Source organism: Gekko japonicus, unplaced genomic scaffold, assembly GCF_001447785.1.
Source record: "Gekko japonicus isolate JY-2015 unplaced genomic scaffold, Gekko_japonicus_V1.1 scaffold4578, whole genome shotgun sequence".
Classification (NCBI taxonomy): Eukaryota; Metazoa; Chordata; class Lepidosauria; order Squamata; family Gekkonidae; genus Gekko; species Gekko japonicus.
This window is the reverse complement of record NW_015163223.1, coordinates 54,362-68,514: the sequence shown is the minus strand read 5'-3', so window position 1 is coordinate 68,514 and position 14,153 is coordinate 54,362. Positions and strand designations below refer to the sequence as shown.

General features: G+C 52.6%; 1 non-coding gene across 1 annotated transcript; it reads right to left on the bottom strand.

Moving 5' to 3' along the window:
- Positions 1–842: 842 nt before the first annotated feature.
- TRNAS-GGA lies at positions 843–914 on the bottom strand. The gene has a single exon. It is a non-coding gene; the product is annotated as a tRNA-Ser (tRNA).
- Between the last annotated feature and the right edge of the window lie 13,239 nt (positions 915–14,153).

Below are 14,153 nucleotides of genomic sequence, written 5' to 3'. Positions count from 1 at the left end.
TACAGTGTACCATAAACTATATGTATATTTTAAATGTTCTGTTAAGTTGGGACACTTCCCTTCTTTTGTGAATTTTCAGCCCTAGCCAAATGACTTCATTCAATACTCTGCTCGGAAGTGGCAAGTAACTTTTAAAAAGGGACTTCACTGGAAATGCGTATTCCACCAGTCCTGCCGCTATTGCGCTAGACCTGGGATCTTATGGAAGCTTATCCTGTTCTCTGCCACATCCCTACGAAGCAACCAGTTGCTGTTCTCAACAGCATCATGCACAAGTTCCATGCTGCGCGAGCTTGCGCCGGGAGTCCTAACATTCGAAACCAGGCCCCCCTGCAATTTATGTGCCTCTTTTATAATACCCTGACCCCCCTTGTGTGGATCCCTAGAACATTCCTGGCATGACGCAGTCTGATCACGGGATAAAACCACAATGCCAAACGCCAGCAGGAAGATCTGCCCTGCCACTGCCCACCTTATCAGGCTGTGCGGGAATCACTTCCCAGTGTATGAGGCGATACAGCCGGGCCATGCCGCTGAATCACAACGCCCCGGCTGCAAAGTCAGCCTGTGTTCTCTACATCATGAAAAGGCCTTTGTTGCAACCCACGGGGTTCGGACCCACGCGTCTCCGAGGCAAGCTGGCTGTAAGGCCTGCCACAGAACGACAGGGCCAGCCGTTCTAAAGGAGGCTGGGGTGTGGAACTAGGACACAACTAGTGCCTTACGCTAAATCGGACTCTTGGTCTGTCAAGGTCAGTACGATCTGCTCAGACTGGCCCAAGTGGCTCTCCGGGGCCTCAAGCTGAGGTCTTTCGCAACACCTGCTAACTGGTCCTTCCAAATGGGGATTCCAGGGATTGAACCGGGGACCTTCTGCATTCCAAGCAGACGCTCTGCCACTGAGCCACAGCCCCTCCCCTTCTCTGGCACGTTGGTGTGGCCAGAGAACGCCTCTCCTGTTCCACATCAGTCCCTTCTGCTGGCTCCCTGGGGGAGAGGAAGCCCTCCTGCTGGGGGAAGCGTGCACACTCACCTCGCCTGCTGCCCATTCAGAGTCCCGTTGGGCATGGCTGGGTCGGTGGGCAGCGTGCCGGGAGGGCTCCCCCGAGGCTCCTTCGCTCCCGTGCTTGCAGCCGGCGAAGGCGGGAGGCCGTCCTGATCCCAAGGGCCCCCTGGCACCATCTCGGTCCACCCCTGCGGGCAGGCTGCCCTGGTAAGCGCAGCTTGAACCACCACCAATGGCTCTCTCAGCACAGTGGCAGCAGCCGGAACGGGTTCGGCTGGATGGCTGCCTGCAGGCCGGCTTGCGTCACGGAAACACGTAACGGCGGAAGGGAAGGAGGCGTCCGACACACACTTGGCCTGGTGGCTCCTTTCATTCAGAGCCGAAGGCTGCAGAGCAGGTGCTGCGTGTTCCTCCCGCAGCAAAACCTCTGGGATCTGACCTCTCAGCCCAGCCTGGGGTCCCTCGGCATCCGCAGTGCTTTCCCCGGGATCAAATCCCTCCAGGACAGCACAGGTTGCCGGACCGTGTTCAGAGCCAGAAGCGGATTTACTCACAGGCAGCGACGTACAGTGTGATGGCACTAAGTCCTGCTCCAGCGTGGCCCCTTGGCGCGCACGAGGAAACACAGTCCTGGGCTTGGGCACCGGCTTGGCCACGAAAGGCGCCAGACCCCTACCTGGTGACAGGGGACGGGAGCGACCCACTGAATGGTCATGGTCGATCTCGAGGCCAGAAACTGTTTCCGCTGAGATGTCTTTGCTTCTGCCAATACCATTCCTTGCCTTGGGCCCGTCCAGAGAATCTGCACATTTGCTGGACTTGTAATGCACATCGCCTGCCATGTGCGGATTTTTGTCCCCCACCAGCAGCTGGGTTTGCTGCACTAGGTTCAGGATCCTTTTGCGGTGCCCGGTGGCAGTGATACCCAACTTCTGCAGATCCTCCTTACCCAGAGAGATCACATCCCTCACGGAGCGATAGCCGAGCTGTTTGAAGGTGTCCAGGTATCTCTCCAGGTGAATGGAGGCGAGCCAGTCTGCAATGTCTGAGTTCACGCAGAACTGGGGGCGCATGTCCTCCTGGCAAGAAGGGAGGGGCCTCTTCAGCCTACCATCTGCAGGAAACAAAAGACAGCAGTTCAAAGCCATGGCACAGAGACGGAGGTAACCAGAAGCAATGGGCCTCCCAACTTTGCGTCGCGCATCCCCATAACTGCTCCCGGTTTGTGGAGACAGAAGGATCCTCAGCTCAAAGACGCAGCCCAAAGTGCCCACTGCTTGGCTTCCCTTCCAGTGGCTGGCATTTTCCTTGTGGCCAACGGGGGGGGGGGGGGGGGGGGGAAGGAAGCCCGCAACAGCTAGATCCAGGGACGCATCTTCAGCCAGACCCAAACAGGTCCCGTGCGGAACTCTGACATGAATGCTGGATCTATCTACAAGGCAGCTGAAAACGGACCCTGCTCTTTCTTTTGTGAGGGGGGTGAGAATGCTGCGGACGCCAAAGGAAGCCACAGACACATCGAAGGGAGCAACAGCTGGAATGTGGCTAGAGCAGAATTCTCCCAGAGGAAGGAGCTCTGCTAGCGGCCTCTGTGGGGAGGGGTCTGGGGCTGGAAATGGGCTGTCTTAGTCTGCCCGAGTGCTGGCGGAGGGCATGAGAGAGGTCAGCAAACTCTGAGTCACACACAGCAAGAACCTCCCGCACACAGAGAGCCCTGCCAGCAGGCGGGATCAGGTCAGAACGATGGCTTCAGCGACAGAAGCCCTCCCCGCTTTCTGTACAGAGCAGACCCCCCTCCCCAGCCAGTCCAGCATCTACCACCCCCTGATTTCCATTGACAGAAACTGGTCTCGATCTAGGAGTCTTGCACCATTTCTCCCAGACATCTGAAGAGAGAAGAGAGAGAAGAAGAGATTGGATTTCTACCCCGCCCTTCACTACCCAAAGGTGACTCAGAGCGGCTTACAAACCCCTTTCCCTCCCCCTCCCCACAACAGAGACCCTGTGAGGCAGGTGGGGCTGAGAGAGCTCTGACAGAAACTGCTCTTTTCCAAGGACAGCTGTGCCCAAGGTCATCCAGCAGGTGCGAGTGGAGGAGTGGGGAATCAAACCCCGTTCTCCCAGATTGGAGTCTGTGCACTTAACCACACCAGACTGGCTCTGCATAAATATGTGTCATTTAATTAACACGTGGAATTCACTGCCGCAAGAAGTGGTAGCGGCTACAAGCACAGACAGCTTGAAGAGCCGACTGGATAAACATATGGAGCAGAGGTCCATCAGTGGCTCTTAGCCACAAGGTATAGACGAAAGACTCTGTCTGGGGCAGAGTCTGTATTCTTGGTGCTTCTGTATTCTTGGTGCTTGGTGGGGGGCAACAGTGGGAGGGCTTCTGGAGTTCTGGCCCCGCTGGTGGATCTCCTGATGGCACCTGGGTTTTGGCCACTGTGTGACACAGAGTGTTGGACTGGATGGGGCATTGGCTCGATCCAACAAGGCTTCTCCTATTTTCTTATTTATAAGAGAACCAGCATGCTATAGTGGCTAGAGCAGTGGTGGCGAACCTTTTAGAGACCGAGTGCCCAAACTGCGACCCAAAACCCACTTATTTATTGCAAAGTGCCAACATGGCAATTTAACCTGAATACTGAGGTTTTACTTTAGAAAAAACAACTCATACATTAATTTAAGATGATCCAAACAAAGTAAGGAAAGCAATCCCAAATGCTTTCATTTACTTAAAATTATTTGGCAGAGAATTCGAGAGAAGTAAGGCAGAGAAGTAAGGAAAGCAATCCCAAATGCTTTCATTTACTTAACATTATTTGGCAGAGAATTCGACACTTTAATGATGGTCTGGGCCTGGCTGGGGCGATGGCACGCGTGCCCACAGAGAGGGCTCTGAGTGCCACCTCTGGCACCCGTGCCATAGGTTCGCCACCACTGGGCTAGAGTGTCCAACTAGGATCCCAGAGTCCCAGTTTTGTATCCCCACCTTGCCATGGGAGCTTGCTGGGTGACCTCAGGCCAGTCAGACACTGCCAGCCTAGCCTACCTCAAAGGGTTGTTGTGAGGATAAAATGGAGGAAAGGAGAACGACGTAAGCTGCTTCGGGGCTCCCACTGAAATAAGTATGTAGCTAAATAAATCACAAGGCTCCTTGTATTTAGCCTAAACCAAGAGCTGGCAAGTCATCACAACCCCCTCCTCTTCCCCTTCAAGACTCAGCTCCTGCTTGATCCATCGTCTTGCACGCCAGCCAGCCAACCAAAAGACTCCCAAGCATCACCTGACCAGTCTAGTTTCTTGGTGCTTTGTGGGCAGGATAGTGCATACAAGTTTTGCCCTGGTTTATAGGAAGGACCTGGCCTAGATGGCACAGGCTAGCCGGACCTCATCAGATCTCAGCCGAGCCGTGTCAACCCTGGTTCGTGCTTGGATGGGGGACCTCCAAGGTATTCCAGGGCCACTATGCAGAGGAAAGCAATGGCAAACCACCTCCGTTAGTTTCTTGCCTTAAAAACCCCATGGGGAGATTCTTTTTCTTTGTGTATTAGATAGAGCATTTTCCTCTCCGAGATTTAAAAGCAGAGCTTCCGGGGATTTGTCTATCTTGATTTTGGTTATGATCGTTATTTCTTCTATTATTTTATCCCAGAAGGATGCTACCTCCAGGCAATCTGTTACTATTTGCAGCCAAAACCACATTAGCAGCCACATGGAAATCCACGAGTAGGCTAAATGTAAACCTCTGGTACAAAAAGCTATGGAACCTTTATAGAATGGAGAAAATCTCAGGTACTCTGAAACAAAATCTATCTAGAGGCGGTCAGAATGACATTGTATGTATATGGTACCCCATACGAGTACATCCATCTACCAAAGAAACAGTACCTGATGTAATAAACACTCTGCATCTATGGTAATTTTCAAACTGTATAATACCGACAAATTGTACGAAATGTATGAAGCCATTGAGAGCTGACTATGTTCAGGCTTACCTTGTAAATCTTTGCGGTTTATAAAAATGAATAAAAATTACCTGGTTTTTTAAAAAAACAACAACCAATGAGGGTCGCCGTAAATCGGCTGTGACTTGTCAGCACGAACAACAAGGACAAAAGTCTCGGATTATGACCAGACGAAAAGGTGATGGCCACAAGAACCCTACCATATGGTGTGTGTGTGTGTGTGTGAAAATGGTGCTTCTTGGTGCTTGGGAGGGGGTCAACAGTGGGAGGGCTTCTAATGTCCTGGCCCCACTGGTGGACCTCCTGATGGCACTGGTATTTCTGGCCACTGTGTGACACAGAGTGTTGGACGGGATGGGCCTTTGGCCTGATCCAACATTGGCGTCTCTTATGTTCTTATGTTAAAATGCACACAGTTTTTTTCTGCCTTTTCCTAGGAGGGGTTTGGGAGGGAGGAGATCTAGAGCAAAGAAAGGGCACAGCAAGGTCAACGCCTTCTGTCCCCACCCAACATCTTTCCTGCTGCAAATCCCACTCCCAGCTGATTCCCCCCCCCAACCAGGGTTCCAATTGCATTCCCCTCCCCCTTGAATTCACACTGAATCTTTGCAGAAAAGGAGTTGTCAGGGTGTGTTTTGGAACGACTTGTTAAAAGGATCAAATGCATCCACAGAGGAGATGCCGACTGACAGCTCTAAGCCATGATAACAAAATGGATGTTCCCAGGAACCAAGATGCTCAGGCGAGGATGGCAGGTGCCTTCGTGCCTTGATTGTGGGCTTCTCATGGCCGCAAACCACGAGGGACCTTGGTGTGATCCAGCACCCTAGCTGCTATATCCTGTCCAACACACATCAGATTCTCATGATTCCCTTTTACCCGAAGAGACACCCCTGGCCCATTTAAGCCTGTTTGCAAAGGAAGAGGGGGCACACTCTGCATTCCTTCAGGGGATGCCTGACCAATCTGTGTTAAAGTGCTTCTCACGCTCAAGAGCCAAAGAAGCTCCTGCTTTGATCAGAACCCCCCCCCAGCTGCAGTTAGCACCAGCGAACCACTGTCTCCCTACTGCCCAACTCTCCTCTCAGAGATATATAGAACCTCCTCGTCTCACCTTTGCTTTCTCCCAATGATACTAGCAGGGCTTTTTTTGTAGAAAAAGCCCAGCAGGAACTCATTAGCATAATACGCCATACCCAACAGCAGGAACTCATTAGTATTTAAGGCCACACCCCTGACAGCACAGCTCATTTGCATATTAGGCCACACCCCCATGTTACCAGCAGTTTGGTCATCCAGCCACACCCACCTTTTGCTTCTTATTCTCTTTACCTTGTTTGTTGTCAAAACCCAGGGCTTTTTGCATGTTAGGCCACACACCCCTAATTGTAGCCAATCCGAATGAGTTCCTGCTGTTAGGTGTGGCCTATTATGCTAATGAGTTCCTGCTGGGCGTGGCCTGTGCGTTCCTGCCCAAAAATAGCCCTGGATACTAATAATACCAGGGTGGGGAAGGAAAAGCTGGCTGTAGGTTCCCTCCCTTGCTAGTTCGTTCCCCGCCCACTAACCCGCTTGTACATGCATAGAAGTCACCATTAGCTTTTGAGGGGCAGGTTTTGTTGGATACTGTAACTCTGCATGCAAGAGCATCTGGCAAGGAAAGGGTTAAGAGAATTCTCTCACTGGGGTGCCCTTGGCAATTGGCCCCGCCCTCTCATCGGTTAGGTGCCTCTTTGGCCCTTGTTTGTCTTCTGTGTTTCATCTAATATAGGATCTCTCTTCTTCTCTCTCTTACTTGGGCTCGGAGCTGTAGCAAGGTAGCCCTTCTGAAGTTAATCTGTTCACAGTCAGTTAAGTGTACCTGCATGAATATGTCATGTAAGATGCGCTTCTGTTTTTGTAAGTAAAAAATTTCTTTCTCTGGTTACCGTTGGAGTCAGATCATCTTTGTAATTTGTCTGAACAGCATTTCCCCTTAAACGGGAAATGTGGAGGATCGGGGCTTCCAAGCCAAATGATTTTTTTTTACATTTAACCTGACAGATTTATCCCCAAATTCCTATTTTTTAAATCTGTCTGCAAACCTGGGGCTCCGCTCCCTCAATGGATGCTGTGGCTGACATCTTTCTGCACTTTTGTCAAATTACACGAGAGCCAGTCCTGTGCTAGAGAGAGAGGGATTTCGAATTTATACCGTGCTTTTGAGTTCAAAGGTCTCCACGACATTAAAGGTAAAGGTTCCCTTGCTCGAAAGCCAGTCGAATCCAACTCTAGGGCTGCGGTGCTCATCTCCGTTTCAAAGCCGAAGAGTCAGCGCTGTCCGAAGACGTTTCTGTGGTCATGTGGCCGGCATGACTAAACACCAAGGCACACGGAACGCTGTGACCTTCCCACTGAAGTGGTACCTATTTATCTACTTGCAATTTCTTGCTTTCGAACTGCTAGGTTGGCAGGAGCTGGAACTAGAGACGGGAGCTCACTCCGTCATGCGGCACACTCGGGTCTCGAACTGCCGAACTACCGACCTTCCACAGCCTGCAGTTTAGCGTCTTAACCATTTGAGCCACCGCAGTTCAACTCACAGCTCACAGACATTAACTGGCTGTAAAACGTATATAAACCTCGTGAGGTATGGGGATAGCTGATCTGAGCCTCTCCCTGAAGAGTTCATGCCAGAAGCAAGATCCAAACTCAGGGGGGACCCCTGCACCAGCAGAGCAACATGCACCCCCCGGACTGGTTCTTTCTCTCCTCTCTTCCATCCCCTTCCTCGGTTCAGAAACCTGTGTAGTTTTTGCCTGTGCAGCTTCCAGATTACGCGCAAAAAATAGAACCACAAGGACTGTACACAGTGCGCTCAATATTTCTTTAACGAAAACCGTAACGTTATAAATATGAAATGTACAAAAGTGATAATAATACATTCAAATGTGTAAGTTCAGATACATAAAGACAGAAGATGACAACAACGGGACGGCGGTCTCCAGAATGCGATGCCGTTGGTCCCGTTGTTGTCATCTTCTATCTTTATGTATCTGAACTTACACATCTGAATGTATTATTATCCCTTTTGTACATTTCATATTTATAACGTTACGGTTTTCGTTAAAGAAATATTGAGCGCACTGTGTACAGTTCTTGTGGTTCTATTTTTGCATGTGTATGGACTGTGACTATATTTGTTGTATACAGCTTCCAGATTAAACAGGCCCCAGATGGCATTTCTGGGTACCCCAGAACACAGGTGATGCCTCTCCCTCTTCGCGGGATGCCAGCCTCCAGGTGGGACCTGGGGATCCCCCGGAATTACAACCCATCTCCAGACTACATAGATTAGTTCTTCTGCAGAAAATGGGAGCTTTGGAAGGTGGGCTCTATGGCACTGACTGTACCCCGCCGAGGTCCCTGCCCTCCCCAGGCTCCACCCCCAAATCTCCAGGAGCTTCCCAGCCTGGAGCTGGCAACCCTACCCCCTAGGCCCCCGCCAGTGGCCGGGGGGACCTGGCAACCCTACCCTCCTAACAGGAGCATGTGCCACGGCTAGGTGCTGCTGCCGGGCTTTGGGATACCCTTCAGAGCCCTGTTTGCAGGACAGGCGCACTCTGCCATCCCCGGGGCCCCCCCCCCCCCAGCTCCTCCATTTCCTCCCATTGTTCAGAGTGGGCTTCCTTCCTGCTGCTCTCCCCCACCCGTCCCAAAGAGGAATGACTTCAGCCCTGCACTGTGAACGTAGGTGGGTGCTTGTATGCACAGATGCTTTGTGCAGAGCCTCAGGTGATCAGCCTGGCAAAGTGCTGATTCTGGAGACTGAGCTGCGTGGAGACCCCTGGCTGGGTTTGGCCCCGGGCAAGAAGAAGAGATTGGATTTATACCCCACCCTTCACTCGGAGTCTCAGAGCGGCTTACAGACTCCATTCCCTTCCCCTTCCCACAACGGACACCCTGTGAGATAGGTGGGGCTGAGAGCGCGCTCTCGAGGACTGCCCTTGAGAGGACAGCTCTGAGAAAACTTGTGACTGACCCAAGGTCACACCAGCGGCTGCAAGTGGAGTAGGAGTGGGGAATCAAACCCGGTTCTCCCAGATTGGAGTCCTCCGTGCACTTAACCACTACACCAAACTGTACACCAAGGAAGAGGGTGGACTCTTCTCGACTGAAACCGGTCCCTCCCAGGCTGCCATTAGCCCTAGGCGAAGGGGAAGCAGGAGCCTCCAACGCAACCAGTGCCGTGGCCCTCAAAGTGGGGATGAAGCTGAGCTTCAGACACCAGGTGGGGACTCAAAAGACAGACGGCTCCTCCATTGACAAAACAAATTCCACACGTGGAAACTAGATGTCTGGGAGGAGAGCTCGAGGCCAGCCGTCTCCCTTGATAGGCTGCACTTCCCCAAAATTTTACATTTTCCAGCCAGTATACGGCACGCCCCAAGTGTGGTGCCCGTGGGCACCATGCCACCTGCCAATACCTTTTCTGGTGCCCGTCAAGTGTTGTTAGGGAGTGGGTGGGACCACGTAAGGCTTTCCCCCAGCAAGGCTTCTGTCTATTTGAGATTTAATTGGCTGGACAGATTTTTTTTTAATGTTGCTATGGCAGCAACTGTCACCGCAGCACAAGGATCAGCACTGTGCGACTGAAGTCAAGCCGTGGCAAACGTTTTGTGGCTGGCCCCGCCTTCTGCGACAGCCATTTTGCTGCTGCAGCCACCATGCCATGTCGGAATTCCAACTGTGCTCAAAAAGGGCTGGGGACCCCGACCCCTGCCACACAGAAGAAGGCAACTAAGGCTATGATCACACGCACCAGTAGATCTGACAGAGGTACGAATGCCTGATGGATCTAAAGGGCACAATCAGAGAGCAACACCTGGGAAGCGTCCCGCAGTCGTCGGCAACCCGTACTGCTCCGCTACGGAAGTGGAGTAAAAAGACACTGGGTAAAAGTCCGGTTGGAGCTGCGGTGGCTCAAGTGGTTAAGACGCTGAACTGCAGGCTGTGGAAGGTCGGTAGTTCAGCAGTTCGAGACCCGAGTGTGCCACATGACGGAGTGGGCTCCCGTCTCTCGTTCCAGCTCCTGCCAACTTAGCCGTTCGAAAGCAAGAAATTGCAAGTAAATAAATAGGGACCACTTCGGTGGGAAGGTAACAGCGTTCCGCGTGCCTTGGTGTCTAGTCATGCCGGCCACGTGACCACAGAAATGTCTTCGGACAGCGCTGGTTCTTCGGCTTTGAAACAGAGATGAGCACCGCAACCCTAGAGTTGGATTCGACTGGCTTTCGCGCAAGGGAACCTTTACCTTTACTAAAAGTCTGGTAGTAAATGGGTTCCGACGGGCCACGGACGGACTTTCCCCTGCCTGGTTGTGCAAGCACGCATGCATGCTGTTGGGACGGTCTGATCAGGCCATCCCGGCTTGGTGCCGTTGTCACATACTCCATAGGGGGCCCTCAGTGCGAAGGTGCGATTCCTCGTTTATCCACAAGGGAAATAAATGGCAAAAAAACCCACCTCGCCTGCCTTGCGTCTGATCACACAGTAACGGACTGCACCCGAAGAAAAGGAGTTGTGATCTCGCAACCGCGCGTCAAATTCCTCCGGCGGGAATAGCCTCGCTTCCCCTCCGCTTCAAGTGGCCCACGTGACCACAGCCTAAATGACCATGCTCATTCCAGTCTACGACCAGCCAGATTGCAAGTGTTCATCTGAGCTGATGACAGAAGACAAGCGCAATCTTGCTGAGCACGCTGCCACTCAGAAGTCTTTTCTCTCCAGGGGCTAACGGGGAATGAGCCCCCCCACAGTACCAGACTAGGAGGCTGGGTTTCTCAGGGAAGGCCCTCTTTCCCCACCTGATGTTGCCTGGAGTCCGGTCGCACCAAAACAAAAAAGAGGACGGTTATGGTAAACATTCGGGCACAACACATTTTCCTTCACAGCAGAATCCCTGGTGAGGGTTCCCAGTAAAAGGTTTGCTAAAGATTGCTTGACCTGGATAGCCCGATCTCATCAGATCACAGAAGCTAAGTAGAATCAACCCTGGTCAGTATTTGGATAGGAGACTACCAAGCAGTGTTCCCTCTAAGCTGAGTTAGTGTGAGCTAGCTCACAGCTTTTTAGCCTCCAGCTCACGCATTTTTGCCTTAGCTCAGGAAGGACGGCTCCAGAGCAAACTAATTGATGCAGAAGCCAAATCACTGACTCACAACTTTAATGCCAGTCGCTCACAAAGTAGAATTTTTGCTCACAATACTCCACAGCTTAGAGGGAACAGTACCAAGGAAGTTCAGGGTCGCTATCAGTAGAAAAAAGCAAGTAGCACCTTCAAGATGAACAAAATACGTGTCAGGGTATGAGCTTTCGTGAGTCAATGCCTCACTTCTTCAGATTCACGAAAGCTCCTCCCCTGCCATGTATTTTGTTCGTCTTGAAGAGACTAATGGACTCTTGCTCTTTTCTGCTGCTAAAGGTAAAGGTTCCCTTGCTCGAAAGCCAGTCGAATCCGACTCTAGGGTTGTGGTGCTCATCTCCGTTTCAAAGCCGAAGAGCCCGCACTGTCCGAAGACATTTCCGTGGTCATGTGGCCGGCATGACTAAACACCAAGGTGCATGGAACGCTGTTACCTTCCCACTGAAGTGGTCCCTATTTATCTACTTGCAATTTCTTGCGTTCGAACGGCTAGGTTGGCAGGAGCTGGAACTAGAGACGGGAGCTCACTCCGTCATGCGGCACCCTCAGGTCTCGAACTGCTGAACTACTGACCTTCCACAGCCTGCAGTTCAGCGTCTTAACCACTTGAGCCACCGCAGCTCCGCTTTCTGCTGCTTTCTGCTGCTACAGACAGACTAACAGGGGCCCTGGTCACACGGAGAATTTGCCACGTGAAAGGCACGAATTTTGGGCGAATTTTCGGGGTGTGATCACACCGCAACATCTGGGAAGCGTAGTGCACCCGTGGCGTCCCGCCAAAGATGCAGAGTTAAAAAGTACCAAGGAAAACGCGTGGCATGGGCGGGTGTCTGATCGCGGGAGCGCTAGTATCCCGCGGCATGTCCCGTCGCAAACCGGATATTTTTCGTAAGTGCATGCGCACAAACACGAAACTGAAAGCTAGGCGGAACGGCGCATGTGCACAAACGTGAAATGCTTGTGTGATCACATCAGGCCGCTTCTTTGCCACGCTGCAGCATCGCCCTGTGATCGCCAGCTAACAGTCGAAGCATAGAGACTCGGGGTACTGTGTGATTGGGCTACCATGCTTTATTTTGCTCCAGGGCGAACAGCCACGCCTTCCCCTCCCGCGTTATCTGGCCCCTGTGACCGGGCCCAGGGCTACTCTCCTTGATCTGTCATCAGGGTCGCTATGCAGAGGCAGGCAATGGCCAACCACCTCTGAAGGTCTCTTGTCTCGAAAGCCCCCCCGAGGGGCCCCATAAGTCAGCTGTGACTTGACATCAAGCAACCGCCACCACAACAAAGCAACTCCAGAGCGGATTTTCGGGGCGCGATCACACCGCAACATCTGGGAAGCGTAGTGCACCCGTGGCGTCCCGCCAAAGATAAAAAGTACCAAGGAAAGAAGGAAAGATAAGAAGTACCAAGGTGTTAAAAAAGTACCAAGGAAAACACGCGGCACAGGCGGGTGTCTAATCGCGGGAGCGCTAGTATCCCGCGGCATCCGGCGCCCGTCCATGTCCCGTCGCAAACCGGATGTTTTTCGTAAGCGCGTGCGCACAAACACTAAATGAAAGCAGTGCTGCTCTGCGGAACTGCGCACGACAAACGCGAAATGCTTGTGTGATCACACCGCGCCGCTTCTTTGCCACGCTGCAGCATCGCCATGTGATCGCCAGCTAACAGCCGAAGCATGGAGACTCGGGGTACTGTGTGATTGGGCTACCATGCTTTATTTTGCTACAGGGCGAATAGCCACGCCTCCCCCTCCCGCGTTATCTGGGCCCAGGGCTACTCTCCTTGATCTGACATCAGGGTCACTATGCAGAGGCAGGCAATGGCCAACCACCTCTGAAGGTCTCTCGTCTAGAAAGCCCCAGGGGGTCGCCATAAATCAGCTGTGACTTGACGTCAAGCAACGGCCACCACAACAAAGCAACACCAGGTGGAATCTCCTTGTCTCTGCAGGACAGAGAAATCACAGAAGCATTTCTGTAATGCAAAAGGGCAACTGGGCGAGCTTCAGTTCCACCCCCACCGAGCAAGGCAGCCACGGAACTCCTACATCCAATGCAACAGACAACTGGCGCCGCTCCAGAAGAACACATCTGCCCTGGGGGGAGGCCTTTCAGTCTGGTTTTGGAACACCCCTGGGGGCCTTCGCGCAGGGCGTGAGACTGACTTCTCTGCACCCCCCTGCCTCCTCCCGCTCCTGTCACCCTTTCCAGGCTCCCTTCGCCGCTTACAGTCTCCAGGCATTCTGCAGCCGTTCTGCAAATGACCCGGGTGGGTTTCGTGTCAGGTGGGTGCGCTCAGATGGTCCACACTCTGCCCCACTCATGGAGGCTTCCCGCGTGGCAGTGGGCAGCATCCATTAAAAGGACCGGAGATCCCCCATCCCACCCCCCAGGCCCGGTGGCAAGCCAATGTTCCCTCTAAGCTGAGTTAGTGTGAGCTAGCTCACCGTTTTTTAGCCTCCGGCTCACACATTTTTGTCTTAGCTCAGAAAGGATGGCTCCAAAGCAAACTAGTTTATGCAGCAGCCAAATCCCTCGCTCACAACTTTATTGCCAGTCGCTCACAAAGTAGAATTTTTGCTCACAAGACTCCACAGCTTAGAGGGAACATTGGTGGCAACTGCTAGTGGGCGCTGCAGAGAACCCGACTGAAGCAAGAACCGGTGTGAAAACGGCATGGGTGCAAAAGAGGCGGGCTAGCAGCCGCGTTGGTCTGAAGCAGCAGAGCAAAGCTGGGAAGTCCTGCGGTGGCACCTTGAAGACCGACCAAGTTTTATTCCGGGCAGAGTCTGTCGTTTCGTGTGCAACTGCAGAAGCGTGCGAGTACACGGAAGCTTGTACCAGGAACACAAGTGAATAAAAGGAAAGTTTATGATGCCAGGTCTTAAAGGCGCCGCTGGACTCAAACTCTGTTCTGCAAAAGAGGAGGAGAAGCGGGAAGCAGTTGGGACCCCCCCCCCCCACCGGGACAAAAAGAAAGGCACCCCCTG